We start from the raw sequence: 12,566 nt of genomic DNA, 5'->3' as shown, positions 1-12,566 counted from the left end.
TAAATTAAGTCTCATCATTGAGGGCTAACTGTCCTTTATCTAAGACACAGGGTTCCACCCCTTTACTCCACATTTCCCAGAACAAAGCAAAGTCTCACCCTATTATTACGGGGTGCAACAGATCTTTTACCACTCCAACCTCATGAGACTCAGACCCACAAGTTGTTTTTATAGTCACTGCGGCCAGAGGGTAGTCCTTGGCATCACCATGAATACAGCAGACGCCCACCCTCTTCCCAGGAATCAGCTGGTGTGATAGTGTGTCCCTCACAAGGGTCACCAAACTCCCGGAGTCTAACAGTCCCACTATTCTGGAACCATTTATTTCTGCAAGACATGCCTGTGGCCCCTCACTGGGTTGACTGTCCACACTGCAGGCTGGGTATGCATAATAGGAAGAGCGCCGTTTATCGATTATGCTGCAGTTTATCGGCTCGGTGGTCAAGGGACAACGGGCAGCAATGTGACCCAGTCCCTGGCACCTCCAACAGATAGTATTACTGACTGGGGGTTTTTGCATGCCTCCTCTTGCCACTTGGGACCTTGGATTCCCCCCTCCTGTGGCTCTTGTATCCTTCTTTTGGGTGTCACTCCCTGAAGAAAACCCCCAATAGGGAAATGGTAAGTCCCGTGGCTTCCCCTGGGAACTCTCTACCACCTGGTACCTCTCCACCAGTCCAACCAGTTCATCAGCATTCAAGGGGTTTCCCTGGGCAACCCAAGTCTGCACTGGCTTCGGAAAGGAGTGAATAAACCTGTCCATTACAACCCGCTCAACCATCTGTGTTGGGGTGGAGGACTCTGGCTGCAACCATTTTTGTACCAGATGCAGTAAATCAAACATTGGCGAGCGAGGGGGTTTGTCGCCATGATAAGCCCACTGGTGGATCTGTTGTGCCCTAACAGTCATAGTCACACCCAGATGTGCCACAATTTCAGCCTTTAGTTTGTCATACTCCTTAGCGTCCTGTAATGCAAGATCATAATAGGCCTTTTGTGGCTCTCCACTTAAATATGGGCCAATACCTCCGCCCACTACTCCGGCGGGAGTTTTTCTCGTTCATCAACTCTCTCAAACACAGTCAGGAAGGCCTCAACATCATCCCCCGGAGTCATCTTTTGCATAGCTCGCCTTTCCGCCTTCCGGACGTTAGCGTCATCACCTGGACTGGTCGCTCTGCCATGGATTACCTCTGCCAGGACGTCCATCTGCCGCTGCTGTTGCTCCTGCTGTTGCTGCAGCTGCTGCTGAGCCAATTGCTGCTGCTGTATCAACAGCTTGTTCGTTTCCTGCTGGGCCAGCTGCTGTTGTTGTTGGGCCTACACCAGGTGCTTAATCAGGTCCTCCATGGTGTCTGACCGTGTTCCCTGGCTCATGGCTGCCTTCACCCAGGACATCCAGCTCCTCTATAGCAGGTATAAACGGCCCCGGGATTCCCGCCCGCAGTCTGCACCACTTGTGGTAGAGCCACTCCCTCAGCAGTAGGAGATGGATGCAGGAACACCTCACCTGTCGATTTTCACCTGGTTTTATTATCATCAGCCACTATCCATTTACAAAAGACAGACTACTTCCTCCAGCACAGGAAAATACAGAGCAGACCACGAGTGTGTCCAGAGGCCTGGCTTTTACCTCTGGGACCACACCCCGAGGTGGAGATATGGTGAACAGCCATCCCACCAATCTCTTTAGCTGTCCACAACAAACCCGGCCCAGGTAATACAAATTAACCCTCTCAGCACCTAATATGCTGGAGTACTACATCCGGGTTCACATCACTGATTGCAGTAGTCGCAGCGACATATATCTCCCCTCGTGCACATTACCAGTGATCACATCACAATATATATATATATATATATATATAGATATATATATATATATATTGTATAGACAATCAAGAAAGTGCTAGGTGTGTCACGGTAATGAGTATGTAAACATAACCATAAAGTACATAGTGACAAAATATAGACAGATCTATGTAGCAGAATTGATGTCCATCAATGCAAAGGTGTGGAACTACAGCTCTATAAAACCCAGTGGCGTAACTAGAGCTGGATGGGCCCCGGTGCAAAGTTCAGACCTGAGAACCGCCCCTCTCCACGTACACTGACACTTGGGGCATGGGATAATGACACTGACACTCAGGCTACGGGATAATGACGCTGACACTTGGCTCTTACCCTCAGCACCCAGGTTTCCCATGATCTGAAATCCCTTTATCAGCACCCAGCTTTCCTATGTTCTGATATTCATCTTGTCCTCGGCACCCAGCTTCCCCATGCTCTGCTATACATCTTTCCCTCAGCACCCAGCTTTCCCATATCAGAGCATGGGAAAGCTGGGTGCTGAGAGAAGATGTATAGCAGAGCATGGGAAAGCTGGATGCTGAGGGAAAGAGCCTTTTTCTCTCAGCACAAAACGTTCCCATCCTATGCTTGTATCTTTGTCACCCTTGTTTATAGTTCTCCAAATACTATAATGGCCCCCTCATAGCTTTCTCTATAGTATAAAGGGTCCCACATAACCCTTCATATATTAGAATGCACCTCTATAGTCCTCCATGTATTATAATGCATTTCCCAAAGTTCTCCATGTATTATAATTCACCCCATAGTCCTCCATATATTATACTGCACCACATAGTCTTCCATATATTATATTGCACCCCCATAGTCCTCCATGTATAAAGTAGCCCTCCTAGTCCTCCAATTATTATAATGAATTTCTCATAGTTCTCCATGTATTAGAATTCACCCTATAGTTCTCCATATATTATAATTCACCCCATAGTACTCCATATATTATAATTCACCCCATAGTTCTCCATATATTATACAGTAATTCACCCCATAGTTCTTCATATATTATACTGCACAACATAGTCCTCTATGTTTTATAATGCACCCCATAGTCCATATATAAGGTAGGCTTCATAGTCCTTCATATATTATAATGTAACCCCCATAGTTCTATATGTATTATAACGCAACCCCATAAAACTTCATACTGTATTATGCAGCTCCATACTCCTCCATGTATAATGCACCCATATATTCCATGTATAAGGTGTCCTTCATTTTGTATTATGCAGCCCCATACTCCTCCATGTATAATGCACCCTTAGTCCATGTATAAGGTGTCATTCATGTTGTATAATGCATCTCCGTAGACTTCCATGTATAATGCAGCCCTATAGTCCATGTATAACTTGTTCTTCATGTTTATTATGCATCCCCATAGATCTTATATTATGCAGCCCCGTAGGCCTCCATGAATAATAAAGCAGCCAGCCTCCCCAGGCCTCCATGTATAATAATGCTGCCATCCTCCCCAGGCCTCCATGTATAATAATGCAGCCAGCCTCCCCAGGCCTCCGTGTATAATAATGCAGCCAGCCTCCCCAGGCCTCCATGTATAATAATGCAGCCAGCCTCCCCAGGCCTCCATGTATAATAATGCAGCCAGCCTCCCAAAGCCTCCATGTATAATAATGCAGCCCCTCAAGCCTCTGGCCACCCTCTACTCACTAATTTATATAAAAAAAACAAGTACTCACTTCTCTCCTCGTTCCACCACTGCTCGGGTCAGTGTCCTTCTGCCCTGCACTCTGCATGCCTCAGCACAGCAGTTGCACAGGAGTGACGTCACTGCGCAGGCACAGGGGGAGAATGATGATGCATATAGCGGCGCCGGCCGCTCTATGCTTTATCATTGCTGTGCACAATGACGGGGGAGGGGACCCCAGTGCTGCCACCGCTGCCACCGGGCAGGGGGACCCGGTGTCAGCGGTGGTAGCGGGTTGTGTCAGCGGCGGCAGTGGGTCATATAGCAGCCGCGTGGTCTGTGACACATCAGCGCAGTTCCTCTCTCACAGAAAGGAGCTGGCTGCTGATCTGCAATGCGGCCATGGGCCCCTAACCTGCTGGGCCTGGTCGCAATGGCGACCCGTGCAACCACGGTAGTTACGCCCCTGGTAAAACCCTCATGTAAGTATATTCTAAGGGAAAAAAAATTACGTTTTTTGTCCTTCGCAACATTGCATACAATAACAAGCATTTTAAACATCATACAGTATCTACCCAAAAATGGTTTGATTTAAAACATCAGCTCGAGATGTAAACAGTAAGCTGAGTAAGCTGTCACTGAGCCCCAGATCCCGAAAAATGAGAAACGTTACAGGTCTCTATTTTTTTTTTTTACAAACTTCTGAATCTTTTTCACCACTTAGATAAAAGTGAAACTGTACATGTTTGGTATCTACAAACTCGTATCGACCTAGGGAATCATATTGCCTGGTCAGTTTTACATTATAGTAAACAAGGTAAATCAAAAAACTCAAAAAAACTATTGTGCAATTGCACTTGGAATTTTTTTCTCATTTCTCAGTACAACATAGGGCAGAATGAATGGTGTCATTCAAAAGTACAAATCACCCTGCAAACAACAAGCCCTCATATAGCTATATTGGCAAAAAAACTAAAAAAGTTATGGCTCCTGGAAGAAAGGGAGGAAAAAATGAAAAATGTAAAATCGCCAGGGCCTAAGGGGTTAATGGATGCACACATGCCTTTATTTTAAAAACAACAACACAGAAATGTATACCTACAAATAATACAGCAAAACCATGACAATACATAATTGATCAAAATCACTTGGTTGCAAAGGTATTGCTCCAATTGAGGACACGAAGTAATTGGTGAATATGTCCCGAACTCTGAGGTCAGAGAGGTCACAGCGTATCACATCCTTGGGAGTTGGTTGCACATCATGCATGGCTAAACCACCCACAGCATCCAGGGATAGTGAAGGGCGATCCCGATCACGAGCTTTCCTGGGAAACTTGTGTTACAGATCGGGTCCAGATCAGGTCAAGATCGAGTTCAGGGGCTGTAAAAAGAAAGCACATTATTAAAAAACATTTTGATTTTACTTACAGGTCCCGCGACGAGTCCTGCAGATTGTCTCCCGGACGCTTCTGCCTCTGTAATCGATCATTGCTGTGCCGCCCGGTAAGCAACACTGGACCTTCAATGACGTCATACCGATGTGACCAGCTGGTGTGAATGTTTACTCATGTCTATTGTGTTCAATGTGTTTATGTTTTTTAATCATGTTAATAAAGATTTGGTAATATAATTATGATATGGTCTTCTGAAGTTGATTTGTATGGATTCTTGGTGTGAATGTTGTACAGACATTGGCTTACAGACTCGTCACATGACTATGATATTTTCAAAGGTCCTCTTAACTTCCGGGGGTATTCACTGCACTGCTCATCACTCGGTGGTTATCGGCTGTTTTCGGCCGTGTTCGCGGTGATGTCAGCGTTCACCCGAGTCCATGGCTCATGAACTCGATTGAACTTTGATCGTCACTGTGCGAGTGTCGCATCAGGGCGCACAATCTCCCGACAGGAGTGTGTTTCCATGCAGCTGAAGCGCTCCTGTCCTGAGATCAGTCCATGCGGGGTTATGCCCATGCAAGACGCAAGTGCAATCATCCCTTCACTGTGAGCCTGCTTTTTGCTCTTTAGAGAGCAATGTAGCAGAGCTGACATGGCGTTCTGTGCTTCTCACTGTGTATAGACTGTGTCTAGGGCTGACATTGCTATCCCTGTGAATTACATCAGACTAAGGATGTTTTCATAATAAAGATGGAGTCTCTAAATTTTTTTTTCTTTTATTTCTAATAAAACATTTTTTTCTCTGTGTTGTGTTTCTTTTTACTGTTTACTAGAAATTCATGGTGGCCATGTCTAATTTTGTGTGACACCATGAATTTGAGGCTTAGCACCATCTGAGAATACAAAGCTAGTATTGGTCCCATCTGCGGTTTTCCTGCTGACTAACATTTTGTTCCTGAGCCTTGTGGGTCATTGTATGTTTAAAGAATTGCCAATAAAGAAGGAAGTTTTACTACAGCACCTGTGTCTACCGAAGTCATTGCTGGATTTCCTCCACTATTTTTGAGATATATATATATATATATATATATATATATATATATATATATATATATATATATCTGTACACAATATATAGTTGTAGAAAAATAAATAATTTTAACAAATGACTTAGCGCGGTAGTTTTGATTCTCAGCGCACATAACGCAGACGGCTATGGATGGGCTGCCACCCCCATCTGCCTTTTTTTTTTAGTTGTTTAAAAAAAATAATAAAAAAAAAAAAAGCGTGGGCTTCCGCTGCATTTTCTATTGCTAGCTAAGGGTAATCCAAGCAGTTACTGGCTGCTATTCCCACTGCTTGGTGTTACCTTCACTGGGAATGGAAAATGCAGGGAAGCCCTTTTTTTTAAACTTTTTGGCCAAAAATAATAAAAAAAAATGATGTGGGCTTCGCCATATTTTTGTATGCTAGCCAGGTACAGCAGGTAGGTACGGGCGACCCCCAATGCCCAGCTGCCTATTTGTACCCGGCTGGAAACCAAAAATATAGGAATATAGGAAAGCCCTTTTTTTAATTATTTCATGAATTTCATGACATAATTAAAAAAAAAACTACGTGGGCTTCGCCCAATTTTTGTGTCCAGCTGGATACAACTAGGCAGCTGGGGATTAGAATCTGCAGTGCAGGGTGGCCCAAGTTTTCTGCCCCCCCCCTCTGAGAGGCACCATCTTCTGGCGCTCTATCCAACTCTTTCAGCGGTACTGGTACCGGGTGGCATGCTGCGTAATAAGGGGTTAATACCAGCTTTGTTTTACCAGCTGGTATTAAGCCCGAGATTCTTAATGTCAGGCCAAGTTTGACCCGGCCATTAAGAATCTCCAATAAAGGGTTAAAAAAAAAGACACCACACAGAGAAAAAATACATTATTAGAAAAGAATACACAGACACACTTAGGGACTCCATCTTTATTACTCCCTCTCACCCCTCCACGATCCTGGTCTTCTGTCTTCTTCAACTAATCTAGCTCTGCTATATCAGACAGCACGGGATAGGATGAAGATCACTTTTGCTTTCCGTGCAGTCTAATCACTCAATGAGTGAGCAGAGGCTGCAGGTTGGTAAGCGGTGATGTCACCGCTGCCACCGTTGCCATAGTAACCTAACGAGCGAGTTACTATAGCAACGGTGATCTCCGATCACTTGATTCCCGGCGCCACTATTCACCGGCTGCATTACAGTGTAAGGTAGCCAATCACTGCATGTGGGCTGACTCTGTAAAGAGCACCAACATGCAGGGAGGGGGAGCTGAGCATGTGCCCAAGCATACCATGAGTACTGAGATGCTCAGGCGAGTACCGGGGAGCATGCTGACACTACAGGACCTTGCATAATGTCATAGTCATGTGATCCAGCCTGTACCCAATGAGATAATACAACATTCCTATGTGACTGGTCACATGGCTATGACGTCATGGAAGGTCCTATCATTAGCGATGGTTACCGGGAGGGCACAGCGATCATCAGACTCAGAAGCAGAGACGGCGGGAGACAGAGTGTGCAGGACGCATTGCAAGACCTGTAAGTATTATGACAATGTTTAATATTAGTTATATTCTTTATTTTACAACCCCCCCGCCCCATCCCATAACTGTAAATCTCCAGATCGGTGATCGGACGTAAGATGTTATCTCGATCCCAATCTCAATCCCGATGTCGATCTTTACAAAATGATCGGACGAGTCTCCCTGATCCCGACCATCGGGGGGATCGCCCATTATTATGCATTTAAAAATTTGCAGAATAACACCTGACTAGCTTACAACATTTTGTGGGCTTAATTGGAGGACAGAAAACAAAACCTACATTTAGTACACAAAATGCCAAAGGCAGATTGCAGTATTTCTCTGGGCCCTGGTGAGGCAGAAATTAAAAAGTCGCCGCTGTTGGTTGAGAGCTTGCCAGGGGAAAGGCCTCATGATATGGCGGGTCAGTTGAAAGGCCTCATTCCCAACCAGGTCATATAGAATAGGTTCACCTCTGGATCCAGGCAGCATCTGTGGGGTAGAGATTTTTAGGCTATATTCACACAGTGCATCTTTTGGTGCGTTTTTGAGGTCACAAAGATGCACCTAAATACATGCATTTCCTTCTCCCAGCAAAGTCTATGAGATTTCTATTTTGCTGTGCACACTGTGTATCTTTTTTTGTCTGCATCTTAGCTGCGTTTTTGAAAATGCACCCAAGATGCAACATGTACATTTTTTTTGCGTTATTCCTGCGTGTTTGAGCCCTTCAAGTTAATAGATTTGACTTAAAAAACACATTGGGCAAAATGCGGTAAAAACACATCAAAATGCATAAAAAAACGCATGCTGTTTTTTATGCGATTTTACTGCAGGTGCGTTTTTTGTGCGTTGTTTTGGGACCAACAATGCTGCATCTTTGTAGTTACAAAAGATGCACTGTGTGAACATAGCCTTAGTTTGTGGTGTTTAAGCCGCTGACCCAATAAGGAAGAATTGAAGAATCGTGAATCTCCAGTTCTTCCATAGGCCCCAATGTCTATAAGTCTAAATACAGTGCCTTGCAAAAGTATTCGGCCCCTTTGAATTTTTCAACCTTTTCCCACATTTCAGGCTTCAAACATAAAGATAAAAAATTAAATTTTATGGTGAAGAATCAACAAGTGGGACACAATTGTGAAGTTGAACAAACTTTATTGCTTATTTTACACTTTTATCAAAAATAGTAAACTGAAAATTGGGGCGTGCAGTATTATTCGGCCCTTTTAAGTTAATACTTTGTAGCACCACCTTTTGCTGCGATTACAGCTGCAAGTCGCTTGGTGTATGTTTTGCACATCGAGAGACTGAAATTCTTGCCCATTCTTCCTTTCTAAACAGCTCGAGCTGAGTGAGGTTGGATGGAGAGCGTTTGTGAACAGCAGTTTTCAGCTCTTTCCACAGATTCTCGATTGGATTCAGGTCTGGACTTTGACTTGGCCATTCTAACACCTGGATATCTTTATTTGTGAACCATTCCATTGTAGATTTTGCGTTATGTTTGGGATCATTGTCTTGTTGGAAGACAAATCTCCGTCCCAGTCTCAGGTCTTTTTCAGTCTCCAACATATTTTCTTCAGGAATGGTCCTGTATTTGGCTCCATCCATCTTCCCATCAATTTTTTAAACATCTTCCCTGTCCCTGCTGAAGAAAAGCAGGCCCAAACCATAATGCTGCCACCACCATGTTTGACAGTGGGGATGATGTGTTCAGGGTGATGAGCTGTGTTGCTTTTATGCCAAACATATCGTTTGGCATTGTGCCCAAAACGTTCGATTTTGGTTTCATCTGACCTGAGCACCTTCTTCCACAAGTTTGGTGTGTCTCCCAGGTGGCTTGTGGCAGACTTTAAATGACACTTTTAATGGATATCTTTGAGAAATGGCTTTCTTCTTGCCACTCTTCCATAAAGGCCAGATTTGTGCAGTGTACGACTGATTGTTGTCCTATGGACAGACTCTCCCACCTCAGCTGTAGATCTCTGCAGTCCATCCAGATTGATCTTGGGCCTCTTGGCTGCATCTGTGATCAGTCTTCTCCTTGTTTGAGATTGAAATTTTTGATGGACGGCCGGGTCTTGATAGATTTGCAGTGGTATGATACGTCTTCCATTTCAATATGATCGCTTGCACGGTGCTTCTTGGGATGTTTAAAGTTGTGGAAATTTTTTGTAACCAAATCCGGCTTTAAACTTCTCCACAACAGTATCACGGACCTGCCTCTTGTGTTCCTTGGTCTTCATGATGCTATCTGCGCTTTAAACAGAACACTGAGACTATCATAGAGCAGGTGCATTTATACGAAGACTTGATTACACACAGGTGGCTTATATTTATCATCATCAGTCATTTAGGACAACATTGGATCATTCAGAGATCCTCAATGAACTTCTGGAGTGAGTTTGCTGCACTGAAAGTAAAGGGGCCAAATAATATTGCACGCCCCAATTTTCAGTTTATTCTTTTTTTACAAAAGTTTAAAATGAGCAATAAATTTCGTTCAACTTTACAATTGTTTCCCACTTGTTGATTCTTCACCATAACATTAAAATTTTTATCTTTATGTTTGAAGCCTGAAATATGGGAAAAAGGTTGAAAAATTCAAGGGGGCCGAATACGTTTGCAAGGCACTGTAGGTAGTTAGTGTCAACCAGGGCTAACAGAACTACTGAAAATACTGTTTATAATTTTAAAATTGGGACCCCGAGTTCGGCGACTTCTTGACCCGGATGTGTTTTCCATCCACAGCTCTCAAACAGTTGGGAAACAGGCAAAGATCATAAATGGCATTTGAAATTTTCAGCCAGTCATTGGTTTATGGTGGCAAGTGGGGCATAATTACTAAAGGGGCAAATTAGGGGAGATTATTACTGATGAAGTATAAGTTAATTTTGAGGATACGGTCTTCCATGGGGGAACAAAAGTCTGATGTAGTGTAGAAATTGGTGAAAAAGTCTGGAATGTGCTCTGTGAGGGATTAGCTATACGTGACTGTGTGTTATTTTCTGCAGAGTCACGTCATGGCAGGAAGAAGTGATGGCGGTCAGTTGCCAGACAAAGAGGAAAACAAAGATGAATAACTTCAGCTAGAGATGTCACTGGTAAGTCAGTGTATTACATGTACACACACACTATACACTATACTGTATACAGAGCCCCTGTGTATAATGTCACTGGTGATCACTGTATTACCTGTACACTATAAACAGAGCTCCTAGGTATAATGGCACTGATGATAATATTAGTGTTATTAGTAGTGATGAGCAAGTACTAAAAAGCTCGGGTGCTCGAAGCTCGGGCCGAGCCTCCCAAGATACTCGTGTACTCGGCCCGAGCAACGAGCCCAATGTTATCCTATGGGAGACCCGAGTATTTTTGTGAAATGACCCCCCGGCAGCATGGAGAAACCCTAAAAATGTCACAAAAGTCTCAGAAGAGTGCTCAAATGACATGGCAACAGCATGGGGAAGACCCCTTGAAGCATTTATCACTGAAAAGTCACAGCTGTGAACAATTTTGTCCGCGTTTTACGCCATTTTTACGGACTCACCAGAAAACCTTCCAAAATGACCCCAAAATGATTTTTCATGGCGGAAATGTTAAGGGCACATACCCAATAGTGAGATAGAGCTGGTGTATGTTACTTTTTGAGATTAATACATGAAAGATTTTACGTGAAAACATTGTGTGGCACTCCGATGTCCCTGAGAAGAGACGTACATGAAGGCCTCTTGAGTCTAATGTGCCCATTTTGAGGAAGTGAGTCTTTGTAGTATTTTCCTTTGCCAGGGCAGTCCAAAATTGTGAGGTTCACCAATGCCCCTGCATACAGACGTGCATGAGGGCCTGTAAACCTGAAGTGCCCATTGTAAGGAAGTGGGTCTATTGTAGTATAGCCCTTAGGCAGGGCAGCCAAAAATTGGGAGGCTCCACGTTGTCCCTGGATAGAGACGTGCATGAGGGCCTGTAAACCTGAAGTGCCCATTGGAAGGAAGTGGGTCTATTGTAGTATAGCCCTTAGGCAGGGCAGCCAAAAATTGGGAGGCTCCACGTTGTCCCTGGATAGAGACGTGCATGAGAGCCTGTAAACCTGAAGTGCCCATTGTCAGGAAGTGGGTGTATTATAGTATAGCCCTTAGGCAGGGCAGCCAAAAATTGGGAGGCTCCACATTGTCCCTGGATAGAGACGTGCATGATGGCCTGTAAACCTGAAGTGCCCATTGTACGGAAGTGGGTCTATTGTAGTATAGCCCTTAGGCAGGGCAGCCAAAAATTGGGAGGCTCCACGTTGTCCCTGGATAGAGACGTGCATGAGGGCCTGTAAACCTGAAGTGCCCATTGGAAGGAAGTGGGTCTATTGTAGTATAGCCCTTAGGCAGGGCAGCCAAAAATTGGGAGGCTCCACGTTGTCCCTGGATAGAGACGTGCATGAGGGCCTGTAAACCTGAAGTGCCCATTGGAAGGAAGTGGGTCTATTGTAGTATAGCCCTTAGGCAGGGCAGCCAAAAATTGGGAGGCTCCACGTTGTCCCTGGATAGAGACGTGCATGAGGGCCTGTAAACCTGAAGTGCCCATTGTCAGGAAGTGGGTGTATTATAGTATAGCCCTTAGGCAGGGCAGCCAAAAATTGGGAGGCTCCACGTTGTCCCTGGATAGAGACCTGTTAGGTTCTTAGTGCCTCCGTGCTTGCATTTAAAAAACGCACGTGTGTGCCTGTTGGTGGCAGCTTTCCGCTGCATTTGTGTGAGTTTTGCAAAAACTTGGATATAACGCACAAGTCTAGTGAATACACATCAGCACAGCATTGCAAAATGCGCAAGGGCGTTGTCAACGAACAAGGAAGTGGACGTGATGGTGGTGCAGGCAGAGACCGAGGTTGTGTGCAAGCTCTAATTTCGCCACAACAAAGGGCCACATCTAGTCGCTCGCACGTCCTGTCCCAAATTCTTGGGGACCGCAGCAGTACACCGCTCTTGAACCAAGACCAGTGTCAACAGGTTGTTAGTTGGATAGCGGATAATGCTTCCAGTCAGATTGGCACCACCACAAACACTCTGTCTTCCACACGGTCAAGTGTCAGTAGCCGTGATACTG

The sequence above is a fragment of the Anomaloglossus baeobatrachus genome, chromosome 3 (assembly GCF_048569485.1).
Source record: "Anomaloglossus baeobatrachus isolate aAnoBae1 chromosome 3, aAnoBae1.hap1, whole genome shotgun sequence".
NCBI lineage: Eukaryota > Metazoa > Chordata > Amphibia > Anura > Aromobatidae > Anomaloglossus > Anomaloglossus baeobatrachus.
This window is presented reverse-complemented; position numbering follows the sequence as displayed.